Below are 17806 nucleotides of genomic sequence, written 5' to 3'. Positions count from 1 at the left end.
AGAGCGATCATTACCTGTGTCTGATATAACATTCATTCTTCAGGTCGATGTCCATAATATTATATCCAATATAATAATCTCTGCTGAGGAAATCGATCTTTGTATTTGTCCTTTTTACAGATAAAGGGAATTTTCCGTAACATATAGCGCTAAAACAACATCCTTTGCAGAAGTTCCTTTCAATTTAAACGTCTCTTGCAACTGACTCATTGAATGAGTCTCATTCACTCGTAAAGTTTTGCCACAATCTAATGGCGTATTAATGTAACTTTCACTCAATCCATATTACGCCCTTTTTTTGTAATTTATAAAAAAAATAAAAAAAATCAATGCTATTGGTCACTCTTTACACCTGTATGTGGGTTTTACAAATATTTAATGAATTAAAAGGATTTTAAAGAGCTTGTGACAAAACCTAGTAACTCTATTGGATCCTCAAACTGTCAGTAAAAACCTCATAAATCCGCCACACCTCTATCGTGAATGTTGCACGCAGTTTGGAGATCTCTGCTTCTTTGCAATGCAAAGGTAAATAAAGATCTGATGTATGGAAAAAAATGGCAATATGCTATGCTATAGAGGATGTAAGTTAAATGTAGCCTTAATATTACATTATCAAATTTAACATAGCACAATTCGATTTGCTCTGAGAAAAGTAATAGATTAATAAAACCAAAGATTGCCCATTTTATGTACCCAAAATGAATTATATGTCATGTTTAACTACTGTAAGACACAGCAGAAAATCCCGATGCACTGGCCGAGATGAAGCTGATCTCGACATGTACACGAGCACTGAACGGCTGCTGATGGCCTGGAGCTCGCATCTCTGAAAACGTCTAAACAAACTTTAAAATAGGCGCTATGTTTAAATGAAGAATTGGGTTCCAAAACACTATAAATGCCTTTTTTTTTTCTTTTTTTTTTTTTCTTTGAGTTCTTGCCAAAATCAGTATTGTATCTGGTCAGTGTTGAAAAGTCAATTCTTAATTTTACTCAAAATCCGCCGTGTTATTCTGTCATGTTTTCTCCCTATATTTCCAAACTGCAACAAACGCCAGTCTCCCTTCTCTGCAGAATGCGATACATCTGCTCAACCAATCACAGCACTTTGAATACACCCGGCATCCTAGTTTTCCTTATCTACTCTGTACTTTGTGATCAACAAAAACAGAAAAATGAATAATTTTGACGGCATTGATTAACATGTGGTGGTTTCTGCGGTGAATAAGAAATGTAAGCCATCGAAATCTAATCATTTATGTGAGAAGATTAAGAAACATCTGATAGAAACAAACAAACAAAAAAAACATAACATGATTACTATTTGAATGTTTGCAGTATAGCGACGCCCCTGGGTAGTTGCGGTCAATTCCAATGTAGTCAGCAAATGTGTTGTTTTTATTTTAACCATGCGGTGGCGCCAGATACTCTTTAATTGGAGTAAATCGGAGGCATAATTTATAACATTAACAAGATGACCCGTTGAAATCATTTTGTGAGCAATGACAGAATGTATTTTTAGTCCAGTGCCTGTATATAAGATTAGTATTGACCAAGTTCAGAGGCTGTCATATGTGGGTCAGCTTACTTTGTGTATTTTCAACAGTTTCAAAATGAAAAATAACTTTTATATTGATTCAATGGATTAATTGCATTTCGGGGAGGAAAAAAAAAAGTGTCATGGATTTATTGCATTTTGGGGAGAAAATAATCAGTTTTTATAATCTTTGAAAATCAAAATCTGGATTCAAATTTTTTAATGTTACTATAACCTAAAGATGTTATGTGAACGTTTGAAACAGAAACTACAACAAGTGTAATATTTGCAAAAATGACGGTGAATTTGCGCGGCCGCCATGACAGTCGCTTTAAGCAGAGTGATACAAACAGTGAAAAGGTAGGAGTGCTGTTATCACTAAAATATTGCACGGCTACCAGCCAATCTAATATAAATTTCTATTTTACAGATTAATGTGCGTGTGACTACCATGGATGCTGAGCTGGAATTTGCCATCCAACCCAATACCACTGGCAAACAGCTGTTTGATCAGGTAACGTTAGGTGTCTAAATTTAAATTCCACTGTTTTGAGTATAATACAGATTTATCTAGCCTGACTACGTCAGACTTCCTACTTCCGCTCAATTTCATTTCGCTTCTGTACTCAGTCTGATACAGCGTCAGAGCTTTCTGTTTGCCACCGGTCTGGAAACAGCCGGGCCAATCAACGAACAGAGGGCGGGCTGAGAGCCGTGACGTAGATGCTAAGCGCCGAGTTTTACATTGTAGGTTAGATAAATCGAAAACCGAAACGACCGCGGAAATGGGAAACGAGACACGGGATGCAATTCGCTCTGTCATGGATACCATGTTCACTCCGGTATTTCGCTCGCATCATCATGTGTTTACAACAGGTTTACAGTGGAAGTTCAATCATAGATTTGAGTTCGATGCATGATGTCTGTGCTTCGATGCGGCTGTACAGGCGCATAACATACGTCATAACTAAACCTATCTGATTGGCTTACGGGTAACCAATGATTTTAAACTTCAGACAAGCGCCCCCTAGCGAGAGAGAAAACACTTCTCTATTATGCCATTCCAGACTCTGTCTACGAAGCAAAGTGAAGTAGCAGAGTCTGGTATTACCAGGCTAAGATTTATCAGCCAGGACTTTGCTTTATGTTTCTCTTACAAATGTTTTGATTTCAAATGTGTCTTTATTTTTCATCTTTCAGAACTATCATTAGCCATGTTTACATGTACACCTTTTTGTCATTCTGATTAAAATCATTCCGATTGAACGATTCGGTGGACTGTTTATATGAGACGTTATCTAATCCGATATGGTGTTTACATGTGCCGGCGCTTTCAATCGGAATAACTTTGTGACATGCGCACATTAGCTTATGTCCTATTTACCGCGTTTTATTCCTGTCAACACGGAGTTCCATTATTTCTTATGCACGCTATTTTTATGTAAAGTGTTGCTCTTAATCAAGCAACAGCGTAAATTTGTAGCATATTACTGCTGGAAGGTATAAGGAAAAGATGGGCACAGGAAGCTGACCTTTTTGGTGGCTGTGCATCTCTAAGGAGCATCTCAATACTACCCCTCCCTCCTCCGAAAAGCAGAAGTGTGTGGATGAAGGTCCACAGTAATGAATCACTGAGTTTCTTCAGTGTATTTAATAAATGTGGTGTTTCAGCTTTACTCCAGTTTAATTTTGCCGCCGCCATTGTGCATTCTGACGACCCCTGGCCTTTTGACGTGATGACGTAGAAGCAAAGTAATCGGTTGTTTAACGCGTTTACATGGCAGAGTTTTAATTTTGTTCGGTTTATAGAAAGGTTTATCCCACCCCTCTCAAACGGATTACATTTTCATTTTTTGTGTTGGACTTTTAAACCGATTACAATGCTCCATGTAAACACATCTATTGTTCTCAATTGCTTAGATAGGTTACAAGGCAGATGTTTGATTTTTGGAAAAAATCAGGGCTACTCTTTTGAACCACACAAACAGGTTGTCAAATTTTTCACAAAAATTGGAAGTTACTTTACAGCAGGGTAAAGTTAGTTCCGCTATTGGTCTGCGCCTATTATTTACATGTATGCATTTGCCATATTATACTTTATTAGTATTCTCTTTTCTTAATTAATGCTTTTTACCTTTTACTGTTTTTTCTGCTTTCAAGTTGTTTTTTTATCTACAAAGAAATACAATTTTTCATCTTTGTAACATATATGGCCACTCAGACTACTGACTTTTTAGAGATCTTGTGCTCAAATCAGAGCATGTGAGTGGAGATTTCTGAAGATTCCGCTCCACTTGCTCAGTCCGCTCAGGGTGGCTCAGTGAACCCAGAATGCTCTTTGTGATATGCTGGTTTGAGAATCTGTGAAATGAGCAATAGATCTAAGGTTATGTAGTTCAAATATTGTTTTAATGAAGTTGCGAACCTTGTACATAAATGCCAGGGTTATTTCTTGTATAGAGAATTATGAAACGGCTGCCTCCATCACATTTTGTGCCGCCTCCGGCCGTCAACAAATTATGCATTCACCTTGAGAATTTCATCTTTGTTTCCAAATGCAATGACTTCAGTTTTGTCTTTGTATAACTGAAGACAGTTTTGGCACATCCAATTGTTAATTTCATCAGTGCATTAGCACAGGGAGTCAATGAGGCTATAGTCATTAGTTGATAGGGCTAAGTAGATCTGGGTGTCATCTGCATAGCTGTGGTAAGCAATTTGGTTCTTTCTCATTATTTGGCTCAGTGAGCCTTGAGGAACTCTACATGTCATGGATGTCCACATTTATGGTAACCTACACTCACATAATAACCTCTTCCTTCCAAGTATGACCTGAACCATTTTAGGACCATCCCAGGAAGCCCGACTCAGTTTTCCAGCTTGTCAAGAAGTATGTTGTGATCAATAGTGTCAAATGCAGCACTGAGGTGAAGTAGTACCAGCACTGATATTTTGCCCAAAAATTAACCACCCAAAAATTAAAATTATCATTTGATTTACTAACCCTCAAGCCATCCCAGGTGTATGCCTATCTTCTTTCAGACGAACACAATCTGAGATATATTTAAAAATATCCTGGCTATACCAAGCTTTATAATGGTAGTGAATGGGGGGCCTGTTTTGAATTGCTTATTTTTCTGGATTTAAACATTCTTGGATGCATTTGGTATAATGTATGTACACAAGTCAACAAAATATATAACATTGTTCTAGTGGTTTTTGGATATTTTAATCCTAAAATATACCTTTAAGTATAATAACTAGCAGACAGCTGTACGTATTGATTTTGAACTGCTTAAACAGTTTTCTCTGACTCCAGAAAAGATCGCAAAGTTGTCAATGAAGTTCAACCCTTTTATCTTGCAGGGGTTTTTTTGCAGCCATGTATTAAGCCCAAGCAACCATGAAAACCTACTTGTTCCTCTTGCTGGTAGTGTTCCACTGATGAACGGCTGAACTTTCAGTCTTCTACGTGTTTTAAAAAGTTAATTGAAATCCCTTTCAGGTAGTTCTGACTACTCTTTCCGAATATCATTCTTCCTCACATGAATGATAAGTAGTGATGGGGAGTCGACTCCAAAAGAGTCGATTCCTCGACTCTGAATAGCCCCAAAGTTGGGGTCGACTCCAGCACAGGAATCGACTCTCGGTGTCGACTCTGTTGCTGTGTCCGGAATCGCTCACTTGTTTACTGATTCTTGAATCCATAACCTACATAATGCATTGCAATTAAGTGCATAATGTCTGTGGATAAGTGCACTAAGCAAGGAACTAAATGAAGCAAGGAATTTGGACATTGACGAATCGCGTCAGAGAGCTGTCGCAGAAACTTTGTCACATACATTTATGTAGCTTACTTTAGAAATAGATAATCATAGTGACTTTAGTTTATAATTATACATACCTCCGTGTCAGCTTTAGTATTAATGGTAGCAATAAATATAGATTTGATAGTTATTCCATAGTTAACCATGTTCATTAAACTAACCATACATAAAAATAATAAAAAACTCACATCAACAATAAACACATTATTAAGTGTACATTGTATGCCTTTTTATGTATTGTATTAATTTTGTATCTTAACTCTCATGTTTAAGCACTTTTAAGACAATGATCATGCGTTTAGCACCATCCCCCGACCATTGTAATTAGATGAATTCATTATAGAATCCCTGCTTTCTCGTTTCATTTAATTTTGACATAATATTCGACCACAGATGTTTTTCGTGACTTTTCTCTCTGTAAAATTAGGTATCGGCAATTAGCAGTTACTCATCAAGTCATCTCTAAATTGGACAAATTTGGACAGTCTTGCTAAACATGTGTTGTTTTAATCAGGGGATTTTAAGGTTTTGCGTCGGGGAAAAATAAATTAAGTGTGTAAGGACTGCCATCTTGGCTTATTTATGACCCTGTTTTGATGTACAGTAAATAGAGTCGAGGAGTCGATTCCATCGACTCCTACAGTGGGGGTCGGGAGTTGGAGTCGACTCCAAAAAACCTGGAATCGAACACCCCTAATGATAAGTCTATTTCATCAGAATGATGTGAAGTTCCCTTTTCACAGTGCATGCAGAATTATTAGGCACGTTGATTTTCTGATCATATTTTTTATTCCAGGCACATCTTACCAATTCCAAACCGCAGTATTCTTAATAACTACTATTAATTTTGTATTTAATCAGTGTGCATAATTATTAGGTACATTTTCTTTTACAGATATAATGAGCCAAAAAAGACATTTAACTCAGACTGAAAAATAAAAAAATGATTAAATTCCCATGAGAAGGATGCAATACTAATGCAATACTAGAAATTGCAGTTAAGGCATGGACAGTGAAATGCTCATTTGGTCAGCAGGGTCAGACAAAAACAGGTGGAAAAGAAAAGACAAGTTAACTGCAAAAGAATTACGGTGAAGAATTAAGTGTGAAACCATCAGGAACCCTTTGGTCTCCAGCGCCACCATTTTCCAGAACTGCAACCTACTTGGAGTCTCCAGAAGTGCAAGGTGTCAGGATCTCAGAGACTTAGTTTATTTTTGTATAAGCTTAGGAGGTTTGGGGAGTTTTTAGTCCAATATGTTTAGTCCATCTCTGCAAAACAGACTTCAGGGTAGGAGATGGACTAAAAATGAACTCTCAAAACTTACTGCCAGATTCTGGAAGATAAATTCTTCAAACAGTGGTACAAGAGAATGTGGTGCTGGTCTTTCAAGAGTTAGTCTCAATCTGTCTGTCTATAAAGCCTATAAAAAAAAAAAAAAAAAAAAAAACATTCTTCATGTATTTCACAACACTTCAACTTGTGATTCTTATTAAGTGGGGGTCATTTTTTAGGATTCTTTACCTTAGTCTCTAAGATCCTGACACCTTGCACTTCTGGAGACTCCAGGTAGGTTGCAGTTCTGGAAAATGATGGCACTGGAGACTAAAGGGTTCTGATGGTTTCACACTTAATTCTTCACCTTAATTCTTAGCCTAAATCAGAACAGTCTGAAGTCTAGTCTGAGTTTGGTGGTTCTAGCTTTAAAGCTCTAGGAGGAGTTAGAGTCTGAAATTTTAGTCTCAGAATAATAATAATAATAACTATTATTATATTATTATTATTAACTATTATTGGAACCGGGATTGTCACTTAAACGCAAAGTGGCATCTCTCATCACACAAGCAGAAGCGTTAACAGTTCCAATTTTAGTGTTTTTTTTAAACATACATACAGAGCTCTTAGTTGTACCACCTGGCTGTTGCAGATTAATTTAGTTTGATAGTGTTGACATGGAAACACATAAATCCGAGTACATGAACAACTCTGGTTAGAACGTCATGGGTTGCCATCTTGTAAATACGGTTACGACGTCGTGTGAACACAGCATAAGCTCGTTGTTTTGGTTCAGGAGGAACTGCTCGCTTTTGGCACTCGGTTGGCTGTCTGTCTACAACTCTGCATAGCCTATGTGAGGTCTTTCTTTTTGGCCTGCAGTATGTAGACACTAAAAAGGTGAGGCTTTCCGTCCCACTTTTCCCCCACAAGTACTGCTATTCTTATTCAGTACGAATGCAATGATTGGACATTTTTTGGTCTTGAGACTTACACAGAAGATATGTGCGTTTTAATATTCATACCACTTCTATTATTGATTGCTATCAGGATGTGAACAGAGTTTCAACCAGTATAAGAAAAAGTATTTAGAAAACAAATTGCCTACCCAACATATTTAAAAATGATTTATTTTAGTTTCTTGAAACACCACAAATCGAGCACAAAGAATGGCACCATTTGGGAATGATTTAGACGACATGGGGTGGAGGTTTTTTTTTCTCTCTCGTTATATTAGGATGGGGTTACAGGAGTTACAGGTTTGTTTGTTTTGTTTTGTTTTTGTTTTTGTTTTTAATGCCACAAATCAAGTACAAACAAACAACATTATTTTTGGACAGTTTTTGATGTCATGGGGTGGACAGTGATCTCACTACCCTGAATTATATTTGTTATTTATAAGGAAGGGAAATAATTACAATGTTTATTTTAATGCTACAAACCAGCACAAAACTCAGAATATGCCTTATGTATGCCTTAATATGCCAGAAAGTGAAAACGAAATAAAGGGCATGTCACCCTTGGAAGAACGAGTATGTATATGTACTGAATCTGGATTAGGGGTAGGCAATATGGCCAAAATCTTATACTGAGATATGAGCAATTTTATTTCACAATAACAATATACACCGATCAGGCATAACATTATGACCACTGACAGGTGAATAACACTGATTATTTCTTCATCACAGCACCTGTTAGTGAGTGATGTATATTAGGCAGCAAGTGAACATGTTGTCCTCAAAGTTGATATGTTAGAATCAGGAAAAATGGACAAGTGTAAGGATTTGAGCAAGTTTGACAAGGGCCAAATTGTGATGGCTAGACGACTGGGTCAGAGCATCTCCAATGCAGCTCTTGTGAGGTGTTCCGGTCTGCAGTGGTCAGCATCTGTCAAAAGTGGTCCAAGGAAGGAACAGTGGTGAACCGGTGACAGGGTCATGGGCAGCCAAGGCTCATTGATGCATGGGGGGAGCGAAGGCTGGCCTGTGTGGTCCGATCCAACAGACGAGCAGTTAATGCTGAAGTTAATGCTGCTTCTGATTAAAAAAATGTCAGAATACACAGTGCATCGCAGTTTGTTGCATATGCTGCATAGCTGCAGACGAGTCCATGCTGACCCCTGTCCACCACTGAAAGCTCCAACGGTGGGCACGTGAGCATCAGAACTGGACCACGAGCAATGGAAGAAGGTGGCCTGATGAGTCATTTTTTCTTTTACATCACGTGGATGGCCGGGTGCGTGTGCGTCACTTACCTGGGGAACACATGGCACCAGGATGCACTATGGGAAAAAGGCAAGCTGACGGAGCCAGTGTGATGCTTTGGGCAATGTTCAGCTGGGAAACCTTGGTTCAGGAATGGTTTGAGGAACACAACAATGAGTTTGAGGTGTTGACTTGGCCACCAAATTCCCCAGATCTCAATGCAATCGAGCATCTGTGGGATGTGCTGAACAAACAAGTTCGATCCACAGAGGCCCCACCTTGAAACTTACAGGACTTCAAGGATATGCTGCTAACATCTTGGTGTCAGATACCACAGCACACCCTCAGGGGTCTAATGGAATCCATGCCTCAATGGGTCAGGGCTGTTTTAGCAGCAAAAGGGGGACCAACACAATATTATGAAGGTGGTCATAATGTTGTGCCTGACCGGTGTATATCACAATATAGTTATTTTTGCTTTAAATAAGGTTATGATATCAAAATTGTTGATACTATTGAAATTTCATAATTCACATCACCAATTTAATATCACATAAAACTAATACTAGTTTATTTAAAAAATGCTGCTTACATTGTGCAATTCATTTGCAAAGCTCTTTCAGATTTATGTTGTTGAATAAGATTCACTTGTTTGTGGTCATTCTGCAGGTGGTGAAGACGGTGGGTCTGCGTGAGGTCTGGTTTTTTGGCCTGCAGTATGTGGACAGTAAAGGCTATACAACGTGGCTGAAACTGAATAAAAAGGTGAGGTTTTCAGGTTTCAAGGTGAGGTTTTTTTCTGCTCAAAAAGTGTGTGAAAGCCTGCATTTTTTCCCCTATAAACAGCTCTATGATAACTTGCAAAAACAGCTTTAAATTTTCTTCTTCACACATGTGCCCCTCTGCATATGTTTCATAGAGGAGATCATAAAAAAACATAGGATAGGATAATACTTTAAGTGTGTAAAATCAATTTCAGTTAATTTAAATATATTTAAAAACTGAAAATGATATAACCAAAATACATGTTTCACATTCTTTTTGGCAGAAGAAAGCATCCATAAAACTTCTGAAAGTGAAAAGCAGTGTTTTACCATAGCATTACATAAAAAGTAAGTGTCATTTTAACATCTGTGTAAACCAGGGCTACCAGTGCAAACTGTTCCTGGAGCCTCCCAGCAGAGCACTGAATAAAAATGTATTCTCTCTTATTGGACATACCCAGCTCATGTCATGCAGTACTGTATTAATCAGCTGATGAATTTATGCAGCGCTGGGGATGCTCTAGCAACAGTTGGGAAGCCCCTGATGTAAACAATCAAACAAACAAAAACAATTCAATTACGACTAACTCTTTTGAGGTTGGTAATATATATTTATATCAAATAAAAAACATCAAGAACATCCAGGTAAACAAAAACACCTCAAACTAGGGTGGATGATTATTTTTGTTATTGTACTTTATCTTTATTAAAAATAAGAACAAAAGTGGAAATTACAAACAATAGGACAAATACAGTAAAACACAGATACAAATGAAATAAACAGTGTTTTTCAGCACTTACAGCACCTGTCGGAAACGAAACGCCCATTACCATAGTTGAGCTCCGGAGGCTTCCTAAAGTACACAACTGCTTGCACGTTAACAGGTAACCCCCGCAGCTTCTCTTACAAGTTTTCCGTAAAATAAAAATATTATTATTTTCTTATTATTATAGTTATATTTATCCTTAAAGATGCCATAGAACTTCTTTTTAAAAGATGTAATATAAATCTAAGGTGTCTCCTGAATGTGTCTGTGAAGTTTCAGCTCAAAATACCCCATAGATTTTTTTTTTTTATTCATTTTTTTTAACTGCCTATTTTGGGGCATCATTAACCCTCTGGAGTCTGAGGGCTGATTTGGGGCTTGGATAAGTTTTGACATGCCCTGACATTTGTGCTTTTTTCAGTTGTTCATAAACATATAAATGAAAAAAGTGTCATTACACTGTATTCAGCACAAAATAGGCTACCATAATATGTGAGGAACATGTATGTACATGTTTGTATTTTTGAAGGAATAATGTTTATGCGTGGTTATTGAAAAAAACAAAACAACTTAAGTCACTGAAATAAGGCCAAAAAAAGTATATTAAATCTGTTCACAAGACTTCTGGGTATTGGAGGTTGTAGACTAGAGTTTTTGCTTCAGAATTATGTAAAAATTTTGCTGCCTACTCCTTCATATAAAACAATATATTGATTTAGTTTTTGTAAGACACTTTTTGTCAAGAAACACAGTATGGTGGAGGCGTGAATCATCATGAATAATGGGTCATTTACACCTGAGAAGACAAAAGAATCACATAATAATGACCTGAAATGACTTGCATAATAATGAGGCCTTTCAGTAAGGTAGGCTGTGAAAAAAACCCTCTGTAATAATGTCTCAGCTCATCATAAACAGCAATACTGTGAAATATTATTACAATTTAAAATAATGGTATTCTATTATATTCTTTAACCCTCAGGTGCTCCACATTCAGGAATCACACTGGTGTTCTTCGCGGTCAAAAGTGACCGGAGCCCTAAAATTTAATTTTTTTATCCCTCAGCAAAACCAATGTAATTTATTTTTGTTCAATAATATTTTTACTTTTTTATTTTGTATTTTGAGAGAATTTCATGATATTAATTTATATTTATGCAATAATTATGATCAATTTTTCCCATTGAAAATAATACAAAAATTTTTTTTCCTAATATTTTTTCACTATTTTTTAAATACTGCTCTACTTTAGTTTACACCAGAGTCTTGGCTTTTTTAATTATTTTTTTTTTTTACATTTTTTTAGCGCCCCCTGCTGGCAGCATATAGCAATTATGTGCATTAATGCCCTGTGAACACTAGATGTCTTCATAGAGCTGTACTGAAAGAAATGTGAATCCCAAGTGAATCCCTGGACATATTTTCCTCATTTTTTTAGGTTGAGGATATGAATATATATTAAGACAATCTCAAAGACTATTTCTTATCAAGTTTTAATTTTTGTAAGAAATATTGAATCAAAGTGTTATTGTTTGATTTATGATTACAGTCAAACCTAAACATTGTGTTAGAAAGAGAACACAAAGAAGCATTTTGTTACCCATTTTTTTATTTAGAATTCATAAAAAAATGCCACGTGCAAAAAATAAAATAAAAAATTCTCAGAACCATGCAAAGGAACAAGCCTGTATTTCCATGTGCACATTTCATGTGTGTCTGTGTATAGTGGGTATGATGTGTGTAAGTGTGTGTGTGTGCGCTTGTGTGTGAGTGGGTGTGTCTAAATCACACTCTTGATGTTTTAAAGTGTCATCCCTTTACAGCTGTGTACTTTTTTTCAGAATTGTGGCCGATTTGTAGATTGTACACACCAAAATTCTTTGAATTTTTGTGTTTTTGGCAATTTCCTATTGATTTCCTATGGTCGGTCATTTTTTACGACCACTTAGACTTTTCCAATCATGCCCTTATTTTTTTTTTCTGTGTTCGCACACCAATTGACATAAAAGTCACCAAGTTTCAACCCATTTTGATGAAGCTACAGTTTTTTAAATATTCAAAATTAAGATTTTTTTATTATTTTATATTGTACCAAAGGAATATCGTGTGTGTGTGTTGTGTGTGTGTGTGCATGAGAGTGGGTGTGTTTATTCCACTCTTGATGTTTTAGAGTGTCACTTCTTCAATGCTGTGAGCTTTTCCTGCATTATAACTGAATTATTGAATAGATTTCACATATTATTAAAACTTTTCTCTGTGTTACAGACAGTGGTCTATAGGGGGTGTGTGTGTGTGTGTGTGTAAGTGTGTGTGTGTGCGCTTGTGTGTGAGTGGGTGTGTCTAAATCACACTTTTGATGTTTTAGAGTGTCACTTCTTCAATTCTGTGAGCTTTTCCTGCATTATAACTGAATTATTGAATAGATTTCACATATTATTAAAACTTTTCTCTGTGTTACAGACAGTGGTCTATAGGGGGGGTGTGTGTGTGTGTGCGCTTGTGTGTGAGTGGGTGTGTCTAAATCACACTCTTGATGTTCTAGAGTGTCACCCCTTTACTGCTGTGTACTTTTTTTCAGAATCGTGGCCGATTTGTAGATTGTACAGACAAAAATTCATGAATTTTTTTTTTTTTTTTGTAAATTTCCCATTCATTCTCTATGGGCCGGTCATTTTTGACCGAAGAACACCAGTGTTACTATTTTTTTCACGACCACTTAGCATGCTCGAATCATGTCGGCAATTTTTTTGTGTGTTCACACCCCAAATGCCACAAAAGTCCCCAAGTTTCGTAACGTTCCGATGAAGCAGTGATTTTTAATAATTCAAAACGCAAAATTCTTCGGTCAGAAATGACCGAAGAACAATATAATGTATTTCTGTGATGCAAAGTGTCTGAACAATTATGTTACCTCTATGGCATTTCATATAGGCTTTTAGCTTAAAAGCATGCACATTTGGAGAAATATTGATGGATTCTCATATGTTTGTCAATTTTCTATACAGAGGAGTAATATTTATTCAATATTTATTGTCATCACTATGAGTGCTGGATACTGTGTTTTCAATTCATACTTGCAGCCGGAGGGCGCTCTGTACACCTTTAGGCCACAAATTCATATAAAGAAGAAAAGGAACCAGGAACTAATGGCATGTCTTCTAGAGATCGCTAACCATGGCTTTAACATCCAAATAAACACTTTTCAAGACAATAAATACACGATTGAGATGATGAATGCATGCATTGACTCAGTATTTGCCTCAGAATAGCGCTGGCTCCGTGGGCGTGGCCGCATTAGCGGATAATGAGCTGAATCACGGACTTCTGACATGGCTCTCTTTTCATACAGATTACATAAACACAGAATGTTTGTTTTCGATTTGACTTGCACGATTTAAAACCTGACATTTCAACGTTTCTTTAGACATAAGTGTCATTTTTTTTGTCATTAGTATTCATAAGTTACAGTTCATTTTCTGAGAACTATCAGATTGGACTTTGTTCAGAGGGAGACGAGAGATCACACATCATGTTAGTTTTCTTTATTTTACAAAAAGCACAACATTGTGTTTTTACTCTGAGTGTACACAAATAAAAGAAGACATTCTATAGTTTCAATTGATATATTACTTATGTCTCTATGACAAGAAATGATAGAGTATTTTAAGTCTGTTTTGCTGCAATGTGAAAAAAATCCTTTCAGACCTCAGGGAATTAACTATGCACCGATATATAGGTTGCGGCCCCTTTAATTCTCGTGCTCCCCCGCCCCCGGAGCTCGCGCTTGCCTTGAACAGCATAAACACAGTTCACACAGCTAATATAACCCTCAAAATGGATCTTTACAAGATGTTCGTCATGCATGCTGCATGCATACATTGGATCATGTGAGTATTGTATTTATTTGGATGTTTACATTTGATTCTGAATGAGTTTGATAGTATGCTCCGTGGCTAAAGCTAACATTACACACTGTTGGAGAGATTTATAAAGAATGAAGTTGTGTTTATGAATTATACAGACTGCAAGTGTTTAAAAATGAAAATAGCGACGGCTCTCTTGTCTCCGTGAATACAGTAAGAAACGATGGTAACTTTAACCACATTTAACAGTACATTAGCAACATGCTAACGAAACATTTAGAAAGACAATTCACAAATATCACTAAAGATATCATGTTATCATGGATCACGTCAGTTATTATTGCTCCATCTGCCATTTTTCACTATTGTTCTTGCTTGCTTACCTAGTCTGATGATTCAGCTGTGCACAGATCCAGACGTTAATACTGGCTGCCCTTGTCTAATGGCTTGAACATGAGCTGGCATATGCAAATATTGGGGGCGTACACCCCGACTGTTACGTAACAGTCAGTGTTATGTTGAGATTCGCCTGTTTTCCGGAGGTCTTTTAAACAAATGAGATTTATATAAGAAGGAGGAAGCAATGGAGTTTGAAACTCAGTGTATGTCTTTTCCATATACTGAACTCTTGTTATTCAACTATGCCAAGGTAAATTCAATATTTAATTCTAGGGCACCTTTAAATACTCTTATTTTTTATTTTTAATAATGAAAGTTATTACAATAGTAATATTTCTTATTTGGATAGTAGTAATATATATATATATATATATATATATATATATATATATATATCACATTTTAAATTGCAATTTGCACCAGTTCTTCATTTATAAAGCTTTAATAGACATTAGTAAGCAGTTTATAAATACAGCTATAAATTCTTTGTTCTTGTTCGCATTTTTAAGCATATCTATAATGTGTTTAATAATTGCATTTTCATCCTTTATTAATGATCAGTTTATCAATTCTAAATTATTAAATTATTTACAAACCTGTTATTTAGGAGTTGTCTGTGGTTCCTCGTAAAGCTTTTACAAAATATGATTTACAGTTTCATTTTTTCATCTTTAAATAAATATTTCTATGTTTTGTATCACTCTGTTGTGTTTGTTTCCTTTTTCTGTTTAGAAGATAACGTACTTGGTTACTGACGTAACCTCGGTTCCCTTATATACCGAACGAGTTCTGCGTCGAATGTCTTATTATACATAAGACAAGACGCATATGGGGGAAAACTCCTTTTTTCTCCCATTTCTGAAGCCTTTTTCAATCACGCAGTGAAACTGCATGGCCATTGGTTCGTGAAGTTAAAGTAAACTAACCAATGATGGCGTGGCAGAGCCGCACGAGCCAATGGTCAGCAAGCCCGCTCAAGCCCGCCAAAAGGGGCGGGGTATCGGGCTATATAAGTGGCTGTCTCACCATGGCAAATCAATTTAATTTGGCTGAAGCGACGGCATGAGGCATCCCGCGAGTAGCGCGGCAAAGTACGCAGTACTCGTTACGTCAGTAACAGAGTATGTTCCCTTTCGATACTACACTTGTACTTCGTTGAATGTCCTATTATACATAAGACGAGACGCATATGGGGACAGTTCAATCATGCCGTGCTACGCAGGGGAACGACAGAGCATTGGGGCAGAGCACTTATAAGGGTTCGTGCCAGATACCTATAGGACAGGATGGCCCGGACAACGGGGACTGAAATACTGTAGTCATCCTCCCAATTCCATATAGCCAAGGCGCCAGCGGGGCCTAGGATGCATATAGTGGGCATAAAATATAGTTTTCAAAAAAGACATAAACAAACGCACTCCATCCGAGGTGCAGGTCAAGAGAGATCAATATAAATATATATGAGATTTGACTGCACACTCACTTGCAAAAAGTTTTTATTAACCAACGTTTCGGCACAAAGCCCTTGTCAAGGCAGTCAAATCTCATGTGTACATAAAATGTAGTTATACCCGGACATGGTCTGGGACATAACAGAAAAAACATAAGCTAGTCGCAGTGGTGCACAGCCATGCCTAAAGAGGAGTAAGTGAGCGCTATGGCATCAACAATCCATCTGGAAAGTCTGGGCTTCATGACCAGAATACCTTTGGTGCGGCTACCGACGCAGACAAAAAGCTGTTCCGCCTGGCGAAAAGAGGCAGAACGGTCAATATAGGCCCTCAGGGCCCTGACAGGACAGAATAGGTTCGACTCCTGATCATTCTGAGGAGGAAGAGTGGAGAGAATAACCAACTGCACCTTAAAAGGGGTGGATAGGACCTTCAGGACATATCCATGTCTTGGTTTCAGGATGACCTTAGAGTCGCTAAGCCCGAATTCAAGGCAGAAGGGGCTCACAGAGAGCGCTTGCAAATCTCCCACACGCTTAACTCCCTTGGGTCGGCGGTCACGCCGGCGTGACCACCGCGTTTTTTTTCTAACCAGTGTGAAAGAGACTTCTTCTTTTATCTTCTTTTATTTGTGTACACTCAGAGTAAAAACAAAATATTATGCTTTTTGTAAAATAAAGAAAACTAATATGATGCGTGATCTCTCGTCTCCCTCTGAACGAAGTCCAATCTGATAGTTCTCAGAAAATGAAGTGTAACTTAGTGAATACTAATCACAAAAAAATGAGACTTCTGTCTAAAAAAACGTTGAAATGTCAGGTTTTAAATCGTGTAAGTCAAATCGAAAACAAAATTTCTCTGTATATGTAATCTGTATGAAAAGAGAGCCATGTCAGAAGTCCGTGATTCAGCTCATTATCCGCTAATGTGGCCACGCCCACGGAGCCAGCGCTATTCAGAGGCAAGTTCTGAGGCAATACTTGTATGCATCGTCTCAATCGTGTATTTATTGTCTTGAAAAGTGTTTATCTGGATGTTAAAGCCATGGTTAGCGACCTCTAGAAGACATGCCGTTAGTTCCTGGTTTCTGTTCTTCTTTTATGAATTTGTGGACTAAAGGTGCACAGAGCACCCTCCGGCTGCAAGTATGAATTGAAAACAGTATTCAGCGTTCATAGTGATGACAATAAATATTGAATAAATATTACTCCTCTGTATAGAAAATTGACATAAACATATGAGAATCCATCAATATTTCTCCAAATTTGCATGCTTTTAAGCTAAAAGCCTATATGAAATGCCATAGAGGTAACATAACTGTTCAGACACTTTGCATCACAGAAATGCATTATATTTTAAAGAATATAATAGAATACCATTATTTTAAATTGTAATAATATTTCACAGTATTGCTGTTTTTTTCTGTATGTTTGATTTACACCATGAGGAGCTTGAGACATGATCACAAAGGGTTTTTCACAGCCTACCTGACTGAAAGAGCTCATTATTTATGCAGGTCATTAGAGCTCTTTATGCGATTCTTTTGTCTTCTCAGGTGAGAATCACCCATTATTCATGATGATTCACGCCTCCATGCATACTGTGTTTCTTGACCAAAGATGTTTTCGAAAATTTAAATCCCTCTATTGTTTTATATGAACAAGCAGGCAGCATAATTTTTACCTCATTTTGAAGCAAAAACTCTAGTCTAC

At 37.1% G+C, this 17806-nt stretch overlaps 1 long non-coding RNA gene across 1 annotated transcript; it reads left to right on the top strand.

Moving 5' to 3' along the window:
* On the top strand, window positions 1–10392 carry LOC125267163. Its single transcript, XR_007184627.1, has 3 exons — window positions 1–2054; window positions 9520–9615; window positions 9899–10392. It is a non-coding gene; the product is annotated as an uncharacterized LOC125267163 (long non-coding RNA).
* Window positions 10393–17806: the final 7414 nt, after the last annotated feature.

Source organism: Megalobrama amblycephala, linkage group LG4 (genome assembly GCF_018812025.1).
Source record: "Megalobrama amblycephala isolate DHTTF-2021 linkage group LG4, ASM1881202v1, whole genome shotgun sequence".
NCBI classification, from domain to species: domain Eukaryota; kingdom Metazoa; phylum Chordata; class Actinopteri; order Cypriniformes; family Xenocyprididae; genus Megalobrama; species Megalobrama amblycephala.
Note: the sequence above shows the minus strand (reverse complement) of the source record. Positions and strands in the feature narration are given on the sequence as shown.